Source organism: Lolium perenne, chromosome 4 (assembly GCF_019359855.2).
Source record: "Lolium perenne isolate Kyuss_39 chromosome 4, Kyuss_2.0, whole genome shotgun sequence".
Lineage (NCBI taxonomy): Eukaryota > Viridiplantae > Streptophyta > Magnoliopsida > Poales > Poaceae > Lolium > Lolium perenne.
Window position 1 is genome coordinate 56040195 of NC_067247.2, and position 19815 is coordinate 56060009.

The window sequence follows — 19815 nt, forward strand, 5'->3', positions numbered from 1 at the left end:
CCGACGCCTGGATGATGGCCCATCGCGTCGACATTGGCTTTTGGCTCCTCTTCATTGTCACTTTGTTGTATTCGCTTTTGATGAGCTCGCGCTCATCGAACTCGGCCTTGATCCTCGCCCAATACTTCTCGTATTTTTGGTTGACGTTGATGATAGAGTCATGGCTCACCGTCACCCACGACTCGCATAGACATTGATCCTCCAGAACCGTCCACTTGGGGCCTCGTGTGCCCGACGCCTTTTTCTTCTTATTCTTCACGCCGTCCGCGTCAACCTCCACGAGATCATCGGCATCCTCGCCGGCACACTCGTCCTCCTCTTCGTCGCCGCCCTCTTCGTCCTCGTCGTCCAACACCCCCTCCTCCACCCCGTCCCCCTCCCCTCCCCCTCCTCCTCCTCCACCACCTCCTCCTCCTCAGCACCGGCACCGTCGAATTCGAGCGGACCCCTACGGCCATTGAACGGGGCGCCCTCCGGACCGGGTCCTGGCTCGTACGTCGGGGAGTAGAACATAGCGTTGGGGTTGAAGCCGTCACGAGGAAGCGCATCCTCGTACCGCGGCGACAAGTTTGGCGTCACGCACCCGGGAGTGGCGGAGGTGCCGTCGTTGTAGAACCCGGATGTCGACGGGGACAGCACTCCTGGAATGTACGGCGACATCGTCGTACTCCATGGGCATGCGTTGGTGGCAACGATACACCCGACCAGCGCTTGCTGGTGCGCGCGCGCCGCCAACGCCTTCTTCTCCAGCTGCGCCGCCCTCCGTCCTTTCTGCTCCGCCGTCGACAACTTCCGGCGCAGACAGTCTTGATGCCACTGATCATCGGTCCAGCCTTCCGGCTTCTTCTTCGGAGCCGGCGCCTTCCGCGGCTTCGCGAAGGGCGCCTTCGCCCCTTTCGTCTCATTGCCCCGCGGCTTCTTGGTCCCTTTCTTGGCCATTTTATTTGGGGCAGTCGGTGGCGCCATGGATGGGGAGAGGGTGACGGCGGGAGGAATAGCGTAGCGACAGCGGGAGGGAGAAATGAATCGGCGGACAGGATAGGTGATGTCTACGTTCCCCCTCCTTTCCTGTAGACAGTGTTGGGCCTCCAAGAGCAGAGGTTTGTAGAACAGCAGCAAGTTTTCCCTTAAGTGGATCACCCAAGGTTTATCGAACTCAGGGAGGAAGAGGTCAAAGATATCCCTCTCATGCAACCCTGCAACCACAAAGCAAGAAGTCTCTTGTGTCCCCAACACACCTAGTAGGTGCACTAGTTCGGCGAAGAGATAGTGAAATACAGGTGGTATAAATAAGTATGAGCAGTAGCAACGGTGCCAGAAAATAGCTTGCTGGCGTGTAGTTGATGGTGGTAGTATTGCAGCAGTAGTAACGCAGTAAAACAGTAAACAAGCAGCGATAGCAGTATTTAGGAACAAGGCCTAGGGATTACACTTTCACTAGTGGACACTCTCAACATTGATCACATAACAGAATAGATAAATGCATACTCTACACTTTTGTTGGATGATGAACACATTGCGTAGGATTACACGAACCCTCAATGCCGGAGTTAACAAGCTCCACAATAATGCTCATATTTTAGTAACCTTTAGTGTAAGATAGATCAAAAGACTAAACCAAGTACTAACATAGCATGCACACTGTCACCTTCATGCATATGTAGGAGGAATAGATCACATCAATATTATCATAGCAATAGTTAACTTCGCAATCTACAAGAGATCATGATCATAGCATAAACCAAGTACTAACACGGTGCACACACTGTCACCTTTACACACGTGCAGGAGGAATAGAACTACTTTAATAACTTTGCTAGAGTAGCACATAGATAGTAGTGATACAAAACTCATATGAATCTCAATCATGTAAAGCAGCTCATGAGATCATTGTATTGAGGTACATAGGAGAGAGATTAACCACATAGCTACAGCGGAGCCCTCAGCCTCGGGGGTGGATTACTCCCTCCTCATCATGGAGGCAGCGATGGCGGTGAAGATGGCGGTGAAGACGGCGGTGGAGATGGCTCCGGGGGCAATTCCCCGTCCCGGCAGGGTGCCGAAACAGAGTTCTGTCCCCCGAATTGGAGTTTCGCGATGGCAGCGGCGCCCCTGGAGTCTTTCTGGAGTTTCGTCAATTGGTGTCGAGGTTTTAGGTCACGACGGCTTAAATAGGCGAAGAGTCGGAGTCGGAGGGGCCACGGGCTGCCCAAACCATAGGGGGGCGCGCCCCCCCCCTGGCCGCTCCGGGGTGTGTTTTGGTGGCCCTGTCCCCCTTCTCTGGCGGTTCTCGTGTGTTCTGGATGCTTCCGGGTAAAATAGGAACTTGGGCGTTGATTTCGTCTGATTCCGAGAATATTTCGTTACTAGGATTTTTGAAACCAAAAACAGCAGAAAACAGGAACTGGCACTTCGGCATCTTGTTAATAGGTTAGTTCCAGAAAATGCACGAATATGACATAAAGTGTGCATAAAACATGTAGGTAACATCAATAATGTGGCATGGAACATAAGAAATTATCGATACGTCGGAGACGTATCAGCATCCCCAAGCTTAGTTCTGCTCGTCCCGAGCAGGTAAAACGATAACAAAGATAATTTCTGGAGTGACATGCCATCATAACCTTGATCATACTATTTGTAAAGCATATGTAGTGAATGCAGCGATCAAAACAATGTATATGACATGAGTAAACAAGTGAATCATAAAGCAAAGACTTTTCATGAATAGCACTTCAAGACAAGCATCAATAAGTCTTGCATAAGAGTTAACTCATAAAGCAATAATTCATAGTAAAGACATTGAAGCAACACAAAAGAAGATTAAGTTTCAGCGGTTGCTTTCAACTTGTAACATGTATATCTCATGGATATTGTCAACATAGAGTAATATAACAAGTGCAATAAGCAAATATGTAGGAATCAATGCACAGTTCACACAAGTGTTTGCTTCTTGAGATGGAGAGAAATAGGTGAACTGACTCAATATTGAAAGTAAAAGAATGGTCCTCCATAGAGGAAAAGCATCGATTGCTATATTTGTGCTAGAGCTTTGATTTTGAAAACATGAAACAATTTTGTCAACGGTAGTAATAAAGCATATGCATCATGTAAATTATATCTTATAAGTTGCAAGCCTCATGCATAGTGTACTAATAGTGCCCGCACCTTGTCCTAATTAGCTTGGACTACCGGATCATCACAATGCACATGTTTTTACCAAGTGTCACAAAGGGGTACCTCTATGCCGCCTGTACAAAGGTCTAAGGAGAAAGCTCGCATTGGATTTCTCGCTATTGATTATTCTTCAACTTAGACATCCATACCGGGACAACATAGACAACAGATAATGGACTCCTCTTTTATGCATAAGCATGTAACAACAATTAATAATTTTCTCATTTGAGATTGAGGATATATGTCCAAAACTGAAACTTCCACCATGGATCATGGCTTTAGTTAGCGGCCCAATGTTCTTCTCTAATAATATGCATGCTTAACCATAGGGTGGTAGATCGCTCTTACTTCAGACAAGACGAACATGCATAGCAACTCACATGAACTTCAACAAAGAGTAGTCGATGGCGTCCCCAGTGAACATGGTTATCGCACAACAAGCAACTTAATAAGAGATAAAGTGCATAAGTACATATTCAATACCACAATAGTTTTTAAGCTATTTGTCCCATGAGCTATATATTGCAAAGGTGAATGATGGAATTTTAAAGGTAGCACTCAAGCAATTTACTTTGGAATGGCAGGAAATACCATGTAGTAGGTAGGTATGGTGGACACAAATGGCATAGTGTTGTTTGGCTCAAGGATTTGGATGCATGAGAAGTATTCCCTCTCGATACAAGGTTTAGGCTAGCAAGGTTGTTTGAAGCAAACACAAGCACGAACTAGTACAGCAAAACTCACATAAAAGACATATTACAAGCATTATAAGACTATACATCGTCTTCCTTGTTGTTCAAACACCTCACTGGAAAATATCTAGACTCTAGAGAAACCACTCATGCAAACCAAATTTTAACAAGCTCTATGTATTTCTTCACTAATAGGTGCAAAGTATATGATGCAAGAGCTTAAACAAGAGCACAACAATTGCCAAGTATCAAGTTATCCAAGACATTTATAGCAATTACTACATGTATCATTTTCCAATTCCAACCATATAACAATTTAACGAAGAGGAAACTTCGCCATGAATACTAAAAGCTAAGAACACATGTGTTCATATGCAACAGCGGAGCGTGTCTCTCTCCCACACAAGCATGATGTAATCCAATTTATTCAAACACAAACAAAAACAAAAACATACAGATGCTCCAAGTAAAGCACATAAGATGTGACCGAATAAAATATAGTTTCAAGAGAAGGAACCTGATAATTTGTCGATGAAGAAGGGGATGCCTTGGGCATCCCCAAGCTTAGACGCTTGAGTCTTCTTGAAATATGCAGGGATGAACCACCGGGGCATCCCCAAGCTTAGAGCTTTCACTCTTCTTGATCATAGTATATCATCCTCCTCTCTTGACCCTTGAAAACTTCCTTCACACCAAACTTCTCATAATCTTCATTAGAGGGGTTAGTACATAATCAAAAACTCACATGTTCAGAGGTGACACAATCGTTCTTAACACTTCTGGACATTGCTCAAAGCTACTGGAGTTTAATGGAACAAAGAAATCCATCCCACATAGCGAAAGAAGCAATGCGAAATAAAAGGCAGAATCTGTCAAAACAGAACAGTCCGTAAAGACGAATTTATAATAAATACTTCCGTTGCTCAGATCAGAAAACTCAAAACTAATGAAAGTTGCTTACATATCTGAGGAACACGCACGTAAATTTGCATATTTTTATGATTTTTCTACGGAGAGAAAATCCCAGATTCGTGACAGATAGAAATCTGTTTCTGCGCAGAAATCCAAATCTAGTATCAACCTTCGATTAGAGGCTTCACTTGGCACAACAAAACACAAAACTAAGATAAGGAGAGGTTGCTACAGTAGTAAACAACTTCCAAGACACAAATATAAAACAAAGTACTGTAGCAAAATAACACATGGGTTATCTCCCAAGAAGTTGCTTTCTTTATAGCCATTAAGATGGGCTCAGCAGTTTTAATGATGCACTCGCAAGAAATTGTATTTGGAGCAAAAGAGAGCATCAAGAGGCAAATTCAAAACACATTTAAGCCTAACATGCTTCCTATGAAAAGGAATCTTGTAAATAAACAAGTTCAAGAAGCATAATGCAACAAGCATAGAAAGATAAAACAAGTATAGCTTCAAAAATTTCAGCACATACAGAGGTGTTTTAGTAACATGAAAATTTCTACAACCATATTTTCCTCTCTCATAATAACTTTCAGTAGCAACATGAGCAAACTCAACAATATAACTATCACATAAAGCATTCTTATCATGAGTCTCATGCATAAAATTATTACTCTCCACATAAGCATAATCAATTTTATTAGTTGTAGTGGGAGCAAATTCGACAAAGTAGCTATCATTATTATTCTCATCAAGTGTAGGAGGCATAGTATTATCATCATAAAAATTACTCTCCATAGTAGGCGGCACTAAAAGACCAGTATCATTATAATCATCATATATGGGAGGCAAAGTATCATCAAAGAAAATTTTCTCCTCAATGCTTGGGGGACTAAAAAGATCATGAAAACCAGCTTCCCCAAGCTTAGAACTTTCTATATTATTATCAACAATGGTGTTTAAAGCGTTCATACTAATATTACGACCAGCATGCAAATAAGATTCCATAGGTTTTTTAATTTTCGCATCAAACAATCCATGTTTTAAATCAGGAAATAGAATAAGAAGATCATTCTTGTCCATTATGCCAAACTAGTGTAAACAAGAAACAAAAAGATGCAATTGCAGGATCTAAAGGAAATAGCTTTGAGTACTTACAATGCGGAAAATAGCTTGGTAGCCGAGATCCGGAGTGTGAGTACCTTTTACCTTTCCTCCCCGGCAATGGCGCCAGAAAAATAGCTTGATGTCTACGTTCCCCCTCCTTTCCTGTAGACAGTGTTGGGCCTCCAAGAGCAGAGGTTTGTAGAACAGCAGCAAGTTTTCCCTTAAGTGGATCACCCAAGGTTTATCGAACTCAGGGAGGAAGAGGTCAAAGATATCCCTCTCATGCAACCCTGCAACCACAAAGCAAGAAGTCTCTTGTGTCCCCAACACACCTAGTAGGTGCACTAGTTCGGCGAAGAGATAGTGAAATACAGGTGGTATAAATAAGTATGAGCAGTAGCAACGGTGCCAGAAAATAGCTTGCTGGCATGTAGTTGATGGTGGTAGTATTGCAGCAGTAGTAACGCAGTAAAACAGTAAACAAGCAGCGATAGCAGTATTTAGGAACAAGGCCTAGGGATTACACTTTCACTAGTGGACACTCTCAACATTGATCACATAACAGAATAGATAAATGCATACTCTACACTTTTGTTGGATGATGAACACATTGCGTAGGATTACACGAACCCTCAATGCCGGAGTTAACAAGCTCCACAATAATGCTCATATTTTAGTAACCTTTAGTGTAAGATAGATCAAAAGACTAAACCAAGTACTAACATAGCATGCACACTGTCACCTTCATGCATATGTAGGAGGAATAGATCACATCAATATTATCATAGCAATAGTTAACTTCGCAATCTACAAGAGATCATGATCATAGCATAAACCAAGTACTAACACGGTGCACACACTGTCACCTTTACACACGTGCAGGAGGAATAGAACTACTTTAATAACTTTGCTAGAGTAGCACATAGATAGTAGTGATACAAAACTCATATGAATCTCAATCATGTAAAGCAGCTCATGAGATCATTGTATTGAGGTACATAGGAGAGAGATTAACCACATAGCTACAGCGGAGCCCTCAGCCTCGGGGGTGGATTACTCCCTCCTCATCATGGAGGCAGCGATGGCGGTGAAGATGGCGGTGAAGACGGCGGTGGAGATGGCTCCGGGGGCAATTCCCCGTCCCGGCAGGGTGCCGAAACAGAGTTCTGTCCCCCGAATTGGAGTTTCGCGATGGCGGCGGCGCCCCTGGAGTCTTTCTGGAGTTTCGTCAATTGGTGTCGAGGTTTTAGGTCACGACGGCTTAAATAGGTGAAGAGTCGGAGTCGGAGGGGCCACGGGCTGCCCAAACCATAGGGGGGCGCCCCCCCCCCCTGGCCGCGCCGGGGTGTGGTTTGGTGGCCCTGTCCCCCTTCTCTGGCGGTTCTCGTGTGTTCTGGATGCTTCCGGGTAAAATAGGAACTTGGGCGTTGATTTCGTCCGATTCCGAGAATATTTCGTTACTAGGATTTCTGAAACCAAAAACAGCAGAAAACAGGAACTGGCACTTCGGCATCTTGTTAATAGGTTAGTTCCAGAAAATGCACGAATATGACATAAAGTGTGCATAAAATATGTAGGTAACATCAATAATGTAGCATGGAACATAAGAAATTATCGATACGTCGGAGACGTATCAATAGGTCAAATGTGTTGGGATGGCAGAAATGTGCGGCGGGAGAGGAGCGATGTGGCGGGAGAGGCGCGATTAGGCGGGAGCGGTGGACGAATTTTTTCTGTGCCGCTGACACGTCGGGCCCGCGTCGCTTCGCTTCGCTTTTCGGTGTGTCTGGCGTCCCCGGAGCATCCCCTGTGTAGCGGGGACAGGCTCGGGGTGCCGGACACCGTATCGAACCGCACCGGACAAAAAAAAGACTTTGGGGGACGCGGCTAGGAATGTTTTTTTGTTCGGGGAGACAGTTTGGGGGACGCGACTGGAGATGCTCTTAAATAATCTTCATAGAAGGCCAGAGTCATAGCCCCCTGAAAATGGATGTCTGATAGGACCGAAGATGTGCTATAATATACATTAGGTGAATTAGTATGATTTACTGTATAATATATGCCGATGATGGAATTTTTCCCCAGAACACAACCAAGTCACTGACCTTGAATTTGCTAGGTTGACAGCCCTGGCCCAGAACATGATAGAGTCAATGAGATTCCTTTTCAGATTACGTGGATCCACAATCAGCACATCAAAATCAAGTAAGCACCCGTCCTTGTCAAAAGGTCCAGCATATACAAAACCTTTTTGAGCTGTTCTTTGAACAGCATTCAGAACATCCGTACTGATGTAATCACCAAGGCGATTGCTTTTTTTTTAGATAATGGGCGTTTTATTATTACTAAGGAAGCAATTACACCAAGGCGCTTGCTACAGTCTTCAGCAGCACCGATGGCATAACTGCCTAAATCAACGCGAACAAGATCTTCAATTCTTCCCTGATAGGCGAGTGATGTTCATGTAAGTTCATCCGAAGATACTGAGAAAATGCTTACTTCGGTAGTTAGGTATAACAAATGGTTATGCTATTATCTTCTGAATTCGATATGCATGCTCAAAAGCTTCTCATGACCTATGCCCAATTCATCAAAGAACAGTATGCAGTTCTGTATTTTTGCTTTACTGATTCAAAGCAGTGGTAAGGGGGTTGAGGTGCTCATTTTCAGTTAAACTCATGTCATGCAAAGTAAAGGCTGGTAATTCTTCAAGTATTTCTCACTATCACAGGTTAGAAAAAGGGAGAGAGCAAACAAGGTGTATGATGATAGAACTATCGTTTGGCATAAAGTCTTAATGGTATCAATGACTGCTTTTCCATAAGTTCAGTAATAGGCTCGAGTAAATAGACTAGATTTATGCATAGTACCTTTACACGGGGGCGTACGCAGAAGGGTGGTCAGGTGGGCCATGGTCCACCCTGAATTTTTAGAAAACGTTTTATATTTTGTTATTTGAGCAATTTTTTTATCACATATGAGCAGAAAAAATAGGAATTAGAGGTGTGTGCCCACCATGGGATATTTTTGTGGGTTCGCCACTGCCTTTACAATTGAGTCTGCTGAGATATAAACATATCTCTTCGCGAGAATTCAGTTGATGCGATAATGATTGGTGAGACTTCATGCGGAATGCCCAAATAAAGTTTCCTACTGGAGGGGCAACATTTAGATTATCCATGATTTGATTTTGACTGAAGAGGCAAACAAGGATGAGGAGGGACTAATTCCAATGACAATATGAGCATTTTAATTTGCGTGCTCTCACATAGTAACGGTAACATTTGAATTTACTTCTAAATAAATATGAGCCCGGGCTATTAAAAAATATCAATAACTTATTTGGAAACTGGTTAGCAGGGGTTATTAAAAAATAGAAAGCACAAATTCAAGTTGGCGTTTGTGCTTTACTTTGGCCACTCTAGAATGTGTGAAATGATTATATCTTTAACAAGGCAAAATCTACTTCTTTATGCAGGTTATTTCTTTGGTGAATCCGTATGTGGTTCTACCTATAACCAAAGGAGAAGTGAGAGGATTTGGTTACTGGGTGCAACCGGCCGGAGATGGTTGCTCAAGATATATATAGCCAGTGCAGCTGGCGTTTTGATCATAGGATAACATGTTGATGCAAGGTCATTTCATGCTTTCCTTTTTTTAGATGGTTGGTACATGTATCGACCATGTATAAACCATGATGTAATCTTTTGTAAGACTTGAATTCATTAAATAAGGAAATAAAGAGCCTTATACATCAATCGAAGCAGGGGTTGGGACGTTGTCTCCGTTTCGAAAAAAATATGAGCCTGGGTTTGCCCAAATATGAGACATGCTTATGCTTCTCAAATATACTTCTAAATAAACAAAAGTGGTTCTTTTGACTTTGCTGAAAGGAATCAGTCTATTGAGTACAACATTCTAGTGATCATTTGGTTAAAAATATACTCATTTTTCACATGTATTTTTTGAAAAAGGGCGTTTCATTACTCAAAAGGTTTGACGTAATACACCCGGCCTCTGCATAGTTAGGATGCACACAACCATTCAAGAAGGTTACAACACAATGTTCACAATAAAAAGGTAACATGAAACAAAAATCCTATCATGGTGTAGGAGCCGCTATCCTCATAATGCAGCCACCCATGTTGGATAATAAGCTTCTTGGCCGAATTCTCCAATCGTATAGACACCTCCGTAAATTGGTTGTGTTCCTCCATGCGCTGAAGCGACGGCCATGAACATAGCGTAGCCGTAGACCGGTAAATTACCTCAATAAGAGAAGAATTTTTGTCATTAAAAACCTGTCATTTCTATATAGTCACAGTGAAAAAATAACAGCGATCGCTCCCACCCTGATAAGATTCATAAACCTAACCTCTACCCATTTAGCCAATTGCCAAAAATATTTGCAATGCCTCGAGGTGGGTAAGCTAGATCCTATTTGAATGATTGACCATATAGCTTTAGCGAACCGACACTGGAAGAAGAGATATTTTATTATCTCGTCTTCGTGACAGAGAATACATTTCTTACAACCATCCTAATTATGTTTTGCAAGGTTATCTTTGGTGAGGATAACACCGCGACGTAGGTACCAAGCAAATAACTTTGTTTTCAGTGGTATCCTTAGTTTCCAAATGGTTTTATTGTTATAAACCGGTTGGATAGGTTCTATTAATAACTCGCACATGGATCTTACTGATGGCGTGTAATACACACGTTCGTTGGGAACCCCAAGAGGAAGGTATGATACGCACAGCAGCAAGTTTTCCCTCAGTAAGAAACCAAGGTTTATCGAACCAGTAGGAGCCAAGAAGCACGTTGAAGGTTGTTGGTGGCGGAGTGTAGTGCGGCGCAACACCAGGGATTCCGGCGCCAACGTGGAACCTGCACAACACAACCAAAGTACTTTGCCCCAACGAAACAGTGAGGTTGTCAATCTCACCGGCTTGCTGTAACAAAGGATTAGATGTATAGTGTGGATGATGATTGTTTGCGAAGAACAGTAAAGAACAAGTATTGCAGCTGATTGTATTCAATGTAAAAGAATAGGACCGGGGTCCACAGTTTACTAGAGGTGTCTCTCCCATAAGATAAATAGCATGTTGGGTGAACAAATTACAGTCGGGCAATTGACAAATAGAGAGGGCATGACCATGCACATACATGATATGATGAGTATAGTGAGATTTAATTGGGCATTACGACAAAGTACATAGACCGCTATCCAGCATGCATCTATGCCTAAAAAGTTCACCTTCAGGTTATCATCCGAACCCCTTCCAGTATTAAGTTGCAAACAACAGACAATTGCATTAAGTATGGTGCGTAATGTAATCAATAACTACATCCTCGGACATAGCATCAATGTTTTATCCCTAGTGGCAACAGCACATCCAGAACCTTAGAACTTTCTCATCCTTGTCCTGCATTTAATGGAGGCATGAACCCACTATCGAGCATAAATACTCCCTCTTGGAGTTAAGAGTAAAAACTTGGCCAGAGCCTCTACTAATAACGGAGAGCATGCAAGATCATAAACAACACATAGGTATAGATTGATAATCAACATAACATAATATTCTCTATCCATCGGATCCCGACAAACACAACATATAGCATTACAGATAGATGATCTTGATCATGTTAGGCAGCTCACAAGATCCGACAATGAAGCACATAAGGAGAAGACGACCATCTAGCTACTGCTATGGACCCATAGTCCAGGGGTGAACTACTCACTCATCACTCCGGAGGCGATCATGGCGGTGAAGAGTCCTCCGGGAGATGATTCCCCTCTCCGGCAGGGTGCCGGAGGCGATCTCCTGAATCCCCTGAGATGGGATTGGCGGCGGCGGCGTCTCAGTAAGGTTTTCCGTATTGTGGCTCTCGGTACGGGGGGTTTCGCGACGAAGACTATATGTAGGCGGAAGGGCAGGTCAGGGGGCCACACGAGGGCCCCACACAACAGGCCGGCGCGGCCAAGGCTTGGGCCGTGCCGCCCTAGTGTGGCGCCACCTCGTGGCCCCACTTCGTAAGTCCTCCGGTCTTCTGGAAGCTTCATGGAAAAATAGGCCCCTGGGCGTTGATTTCGTCTAATTCTGAGAATATTTCCTTACTAGGATTTCTGAAACCAAAAACAGCAGAAAATAGCAACTGGCTCTTCGGCATCTCGTTAATAGGTTAGTGCCGGAAAATGCATAAATATGACATAAAGTATGCATAAAACATGTAGATATCATCAATAATGTGGCATGGAACATAAGAAATTATCGATACGTCGAAGACGTATCAGCATCCCCAAGCTTAGTTCCTGCTCGTCCCGAGCAGGTAAACGATAACAAAGATAATTTCTGGAGTGACATGCCATCATAACCTTGATCATACTATTGTAAGCATATGTAATGAATGCAGCGATCAAAACAATGGTAATGACATGAGTAAACAAATGAATCACAAAGCAAAGACTTTTCATGAATAATACTTTCAAGACAAGCATCAATAAGTCTTGCATAAGAGTTAACTCATAAAGCAATAAATCAAAGTAAAGGTATTGAAGCGACACAAAGGAAGATTGAGTTTCAGCGGTTGCTTTCAACTTATAACATGTATATCTCATGGATATTGTCAATGTAAAGTAATATAACAAGTGCAATATGCAAGTATGTAGGAATCAATGCACAGTTCACACAAGTGTTTGCTTCTTGAGGTGGAAAGAGATAGGTGAACTGACTCAACATAAAATTAAAAGAAAGACCCTTCGCAGAGGGAAGCATTGATTGCTATATTTGTGCTAGAGCTTTGGTTTTGAAAACAAGAAACAATTTTGTCAACGGTAGTAATAAAGCATATGTGTTATGTAAATTATATCTTACAAATTGCAAGCCTCATGCATAGTGTACTAATAGTGCCCACACCTTGTCCTAATTAGCTTGGATTACCGGGATTATCATCGCAATACACATGTTTTAACCAAGTGTCACAAAGGGGTACCTCTATGCCGCCTGTACAAAGGTCTAAGGAGAAAGCTCGCATTTGGATTTCTCGCTTTTGATTATTCTCAACTTAGACATCCATACCGGGACAACATAGACAACAGATAATGGACTCCTCTTTAATGCATAAGCATGTAGCAACAATTAATGTTCTCATATGAGATTGAGGATGTATGTCCAAAACTGAAACTTCCACCATGATTCATGGCTTTAGTTAGCGGCCCAATGTTCTTCTCTAACATTATGCATGCTCTAACCATTAAATGAGTGGTAAATCTCCCTTACTTCAGACAAGACGGACATGCATAGCAACTCACATGATATTCAACAAAGAGTAGTTGATGGCGTCCCCAGGAACATGGTTATCGCACAACAAACAACTTAATAAGAGATAAAGTGCATAAGTACATATTCCATACCACAATAGTTTTTAAGCTATTTGTCCCATGAGCTATATATTGCAAAGGTAAAGAATGGAAATTTTAAAGGTAGCACTCAAGCAATTTACTTTGGAATGGCGGAGAAATACCATGTAGTAGGTAGGTATGGTGGACACAAATGACATAGTGATTGGCTCAAGGATTTTGGATGCATGAGAAGTATTCCCTCTCGATACAAGGTTTAGGCTAGCAAAGTTATTTGAAACAAACACAAGGATGAACCGGTGCAGCAAAACTTACATAAAATACATATTGTAAACATTATAAGACTCTACACCGTCTTCCTTGTTGTTCAAAACTCAATACTAGAAATTATCTAGACTTTAGAGAGACCAATTATGCAAACCAAATTTTAGCAAGCTCTATGTATTTCTTCATTAATAGGTGCAAAGTATATGATGCAAGAGCTTAAACATGAGCACAACAATTGCCAAGTATCAAATTATTCAAGACATTTTAGAATTACTACATGTAGCATTTCCCGATTCCAACCATATAACAATTTAACGAAGAAGATTCAACCTTCGCCATGAATACTATGAGTAAAGCCTAAGGACATATTGTCCATATGCAACAGCGGAGCGTGTCTCTCTCCCACACAATGAATGCTAGGATCCATTTTATTCAAACAAAAACAAAAACAAAAACAAACCGACGCTCCAAGCAAAGCACATAAGATGTGATGGAATAAAAATATAGTTTCAGGGGAGGAACCTGATAATGTTGTCGATGAAGAAGGGGATGCCTTGGCATCCCCAAGCTTAGACGCTTGAGTCTTCTTAAAATATGCAGGGGTGAACCACCGGGGCATCCCCAAGCTTAGAGCTTTCACTCTCCTTGATCATATTGTATCATCTCCCTCTCTTGATCCTTGAAAACTTCCTCCACACCAAACTCGAAACAACTCATTAGAGGGTTAGTGCACAATAAAAATTTACATGTTCAGAGGTGACATAATCATTCTTAACACTTCTGGACATTATACAAAGCTACTGGACATTAATGGAACAAAGAAATTCATCCAACATAGCAAAAGAGGCAATGCGAAATAAAAGGCAGAATCTGTCAAAACAGAACAGTTCGTAAAGACGAATTTTAAAGTGGCACCAGACTTGCTCAGATGAAAATGCCCAAATTGAATGAAAGTTGCGTACATATCTGAGGATCACTCACGTAAATTGGCATAATTTTCTGAGTTATCTACAGAGAATTAGGCCCAGATTCGTGACAGCAAAGAAATCTGTTTCTACGCAGTAATCCAAATCTAGTATGAACCTTACTATCAACGACTTTACTTGGCACAACAATGCACAAAACTAAGATAAGGAGAGGTTGCTACAGTAGTAAACAACTTCCAAGACTCAAATATAAAATAAAGTACTGTAGTAAAAACATGGGTTGTCTCCCATAAGCGCTTTTCTTTAACGCCTTTCAGCTAGACGCAGAAAGTGTATATCAAGTGTTATCAAGAGATGAAGCATCAACATCATAAGCTCCCCCATCCGTAGTGGTACTAAAGGCTTTGTCAATTTTAGACCTATAATAATAATATTTTTTGGTTTAGGCACTTTAGAGACATACATAAACTTTTGCTCCTTACCCACATAAACTTTCTCCTTGAACTTAAGAGAAGAAAAAGTTGAACCCAAGGTTCCCATAGCTTCTTCAAGTTCACTAATCCTATGGGTTCGATTATCATGAGTAGCACAAGTTTCTAAAACAGCAATTTTTTCATTAATTCCACCTAGAGATTTATCAAGTTTATCAGTGCTATTAAGTAATATTCCCAATTTAGTCTCAATACTTGGAAGATCTTTCTCTATGCCCTCCAACTTTTTCATGACATTTTCAAGAGAGATTTCAATTTTAGTTTCATTAACAGGTGGTATTCCAACTAGACTCTCAATAATGCAACTAGCTTCTACGGTCGGAGTGCCTAGAAAATTTCCTCCCGCAAGCGTATCAAGAACATACCTATTCCAGCTAGAGATTCCAACATAAAAGTTCCTAAGTAGTATAATAGTGGAGTGTTTCTTAATGCACCTATGATGAGCATCGCTAATTCTATACCAAACATCTTTAAAACTTTCTCCCCCTTGTTGCTTAAAGGAACGAACTTCAACTTCCGGATTACTCATTTTTAACAGTAGTAAATAAAGCAAACTAGATAAAATAAATGCAAGTAACTAATTTTTTTTTGTGTTTTTGATATAGAGAACAAGACAGTAAATAAAGTAAAACTAGCAACTAATTTTTTGTGTTTTGATATAATACAGCAAACAAGAAAGTAAATAAAATGAAGCAAGACAAAAACAAAGTAAAGAGATTGGATTGTGGAGACTCCCCTTGCAGCGTGTCTTGATCTCCCCGGCAACGGCGCTAGAAAAAGAGCTTGATGGCGTGTAATACACACGTTCGTTGGGAACCCCAAGAGGAAGGTATGATGCGCACAGTAGCAAGTTTTCCCTCAGTAAGAAACCAAGGTTTATCGAACCAGTAGGATCCAAGAAGCACGTTGAAGGTTGTTGGTGGCGGAGTGTAGTGCGGCGCAACACCAGGGATTCCGGCGCCAACGTGGAACCTGCACAACACAACCAAAGTACTTTGCCCCAACGAAACAGTGAGGTTGTCAATCTCACCGGCTTGCTGTAACAAAGGATTAGATGTATAGTGTGGATGATGATTATTTGCGAAGAACAGTAAAGAACAAGTATTGCAGCTGATTGTATTCAATGTAAAAGAATAGGACCGGGGTCCATAGTTCACTAGAGGTGTCTCTCCCATAAGATAAATAGCATGTTGGGTGAACAAATTACAGTCGGGCAATTGACAAATAGAGAGGGCATGACCATGCACATACATGATATGATGAGTATAGTGAGATTTAATTGGGCATTACGACAAAGTACATAGACCGCTATCCAGCATGCATCTATGCCTAAAAAGTCCACCTTCAGGTTATCATCCGAACCCCTTCCAGTATTAAGTTGCAAACAACAGACAATTGCATTAAGTATGGTGCGTAATGTAATCAATAACTACATCCTCGGACATAGCATCAATGTTTTATCCCTAGTGGCAACAACACATCCACAACCTTAGAACTTTCATCACACCGTCCCCATTTAATGGAGGCATGAACCCACTATCGAGCATAAATACTCCCTCTTGGAGTTAAGAGTAAAAACTTGGCCAGAGCCTCTACTAATAACAGAGAGCATGCAAGATCATAAACAACACATAGGTATAGATTGATAATCAACATAACATAATATTCTCTATCCATCGGATCCCGACAAACACAACATATAGCATTACAGATAGATGATCTTGATCATGTTAGGCAGCTCACAAGATCCGACAATGAAGCACATAAGGAGAAGACGACCATCTAGCTACTGCTATGGACCCATAGTCCAGGGGTGAACTACTCACTCATCACTCCGGAGGCGATCATGGCGGTGAAGAGTCCTCCGGGAGATGATTCCCCTCTCCGGCAGGGTGCCGGAGGCGATATCCTGAATTCCCGAGATGGGATTGGCGGCGGCGGCGTCTCAGTAAGGTTTTCCGTATCGTGGCTCTCGGTACTGGGGGTTTCGCGACGAAGACTATATGTAGGCGGAAGGGCAGGTCAGGGGGCCACACGAGGGCCCCACACAACAGGCCGGCGCGGCCAAGGCTTGGGCCGCGCCGCCCTAGTGTGGCGCCACCTCGTGGCCCCACTTCGTAAGTCCTCCGGTCTTCTGGAAGCTTCGTGGAAAAATAGGCCCCTGGGCGTTGATTTCGTCCAATTCCGAGAATATTTCCTTACTAGGATTTCTGAAACCAAAAACAGCAGAAAACAAAGAATCGGCTCTTCGGCATCTCGTTAATAGGTTAGTGCCGGAAAATGCATAAATATGACATAAAGTATGCATAAAACATGTAGATATCATCAATAATGTGGCATGGAACATAAGAAATTATCGATACGTCGGAGACGTATCACTTACCAAGAATATACCATTCTTGGTGAGTTCCTAGCAGAATATATATTTCCCTTGAACTAGTTGGATTGAAGCTAATTTCTGTAGCCATTCGTTCCAAGAGGTTAATCGGGGACTGGCTACATCACGTCTGAACGTCATATATGGTGGAGAAGTTTTCATCACACCCTGAAGGTTGACATCCTTATGACGTACAATCCTATACAAAGTTGGATATTGTTCCCCAAGAGTGGTTGCACCCAACCAATTATCCTCCTAGAACCGTATCTCCGACCCATCCCTAATGAAAAAAGACCCGTATGGAAAGAAATGCTTCTTAGTTGTTATGATGCCAGCCAAAAAGTGTGAATCTCTCGGTTTCCAAAAAATCCGAGAAATCTCTTTTGAGCCTACATACTTCCTCCTCAACAAGTTTTGCCACGCACCATCCTCAGTTAAAAACTTGGCCAACCATTTACCTAGTAAGGCCTTGTTCTTAATCTCCAGATCATGGATACCAAGTCCACATTGATATTTAGAACGGCATACCACATTCCATCTTTTCAACCGATATTTTTTCCTTTCACTATCTCTTTGCCAAAAGAATCTTGATCGAAGATAATCCAATCTGCGAAGAATTTCTTTGGGCAACTGGAAGAACAAGATCATATACAGTACCATGTTTGTAAGTACTGAATTTATGAGTACTAATCTTCCACCCAGAAAGAGTAATTTTCCTTTCCGACTACTAAGTCTTTTCTGCAATCTTTCCTCGACTATTTTCCATTCGGCTAGTGTGACTCTCTGATGGTGAATCAGAATACCCATGTAGCTTATCGGAAAAGATCCCAAACCACACCCGAACAACTCGGCATATTGGTTGGCTTCGTCTTGGGCGTCACCAAAACAAAACAATTCACTCTTATGGAAATTAATCTTTAGACCAGACATTAGCTCGAAAGCTGATAAAATTAATTTCAGATTTGTTGCTTTTTCCAGGTCAAGCTCCATAAGAAGAATTGTATCGTCGGAATATTGCAGAATAGACAGTCCCCCGTCAACTAGATGGGGTACCACTGCTTCAATCTAGCCATCTCCCTTAGCACGCTCAATTAAAATGTCCGGCATATACGCCACAATGTTAAATAACATTGGAGATATGGGATCGTCTTGCCTCAACCCTTTCTTTGATTGGAAGTATTTAACGATATCATCGTTGACTTTGATGGAAACACTTCCACCAAAGATAAAGTTATGAATTAATGTGCGTCATTCGTGAGAAAAGCCTTTCATCCGAAGTGACTGGTGAAGAAAAGACCATTTAACCTTATCATATGCTTTTTCAAAGCCCATCTTGAGGATAACTCCATTCAACTTTTTGCGATGCATCTCATGTAGTGTCTCATGCAAGGTCACAACACCATCAAGGATGTATCGACCTTGCATGAACACAATTTGAGTTGGTCGCACCACATGATCAGCCACCGAATTTAGGGCTCCTTTGATTCAAAGGAATATGAAAAGTGTAGGAATAGAAAAGGTGTAGGATTGGAATGTCATGCCAAGTTGAATCCTATAGGAATATGGTGTGTCTTTGATTGTTGCAAAGGAATTTTTCCATGAGGTATGAGTTAATGTTTTTTCCTATAGGATTTGCACTACAAGATTCCTATAGGAAAATTTCTAATCCTACATAATTCCTATGTCAATTCTATGAATATTCCTATGTCAATTCTATGAATCAAAGGAGCCCTTAGTCTAATAGTAGCAACTTTGCTAAATATTTTAAAACAAACATTATGAGGATAGGTTGGTCTAAATTGTTGAATAGGATCGACATCATTAACCTTTGGGAGTAAAATGATTTCCGTGAAGTTAATACGGAACAATTCTAGTTGCCCGAGGCGAAGCTCTTTAAACATCTCTAGGAGATATTTTTTAGTAGTATCCCAGAATGTTGATAGAACTCGGCCAGAAAACCATCAGGTCCCGGTGCCTTGTTATGTTCCATTTGGAAGACTGCTTTCCTTATCCCATCTTCCGTATATGGGGCGGTAAGGACAATATTCTCCTAAGAGGACACTTGTGGAATATCATCAATTCTGAATTCATCCAGGGTTATATCTGACTTCTCACTTCTCAGGTGCCCAAAATAAACCTTTATAATAAGATGTGATGTATAACTTTGACTGCTCGTGTCCCTCGATCTTAACCCCATCCTGAAGGAGGGAGTGAATGTGTTTCTTTCTGTGCCTACCATTAGCAACACTATGAAAATATCTCGTATTCGAAACTCCCTCCAACAAGAATTGAGCTTTTGATCGTTGGTACCATTTGAGTTCCTCCTCGCGTGATAAACCAGCTAACTTCGCATTATATTGATTCTTTAAATCAATTTCTAGCATCATTAGCTGTCCGATTTCCGTGATTGCCTCTAAATCGTCAATTGACGTTGATAGGCTGAGTTTCTCTTGTTTAAGCTGTCCAGCCATATGTCGCGCCCACCCTCCAAGGTATTTTCGCA

At 41.9% G+C, this 19815-nt stretch overlaps 1 pseudogene; it reads right to left on the reverse strand.

The window, feature by feature from the left end:
- LOC127346807 (uncharacterized) overlaps nt 1–19815 on the reverse strand; it is a 76939-nt pseudogene that overhangs the window by 50682 nt on the left and 6442 nt on the right.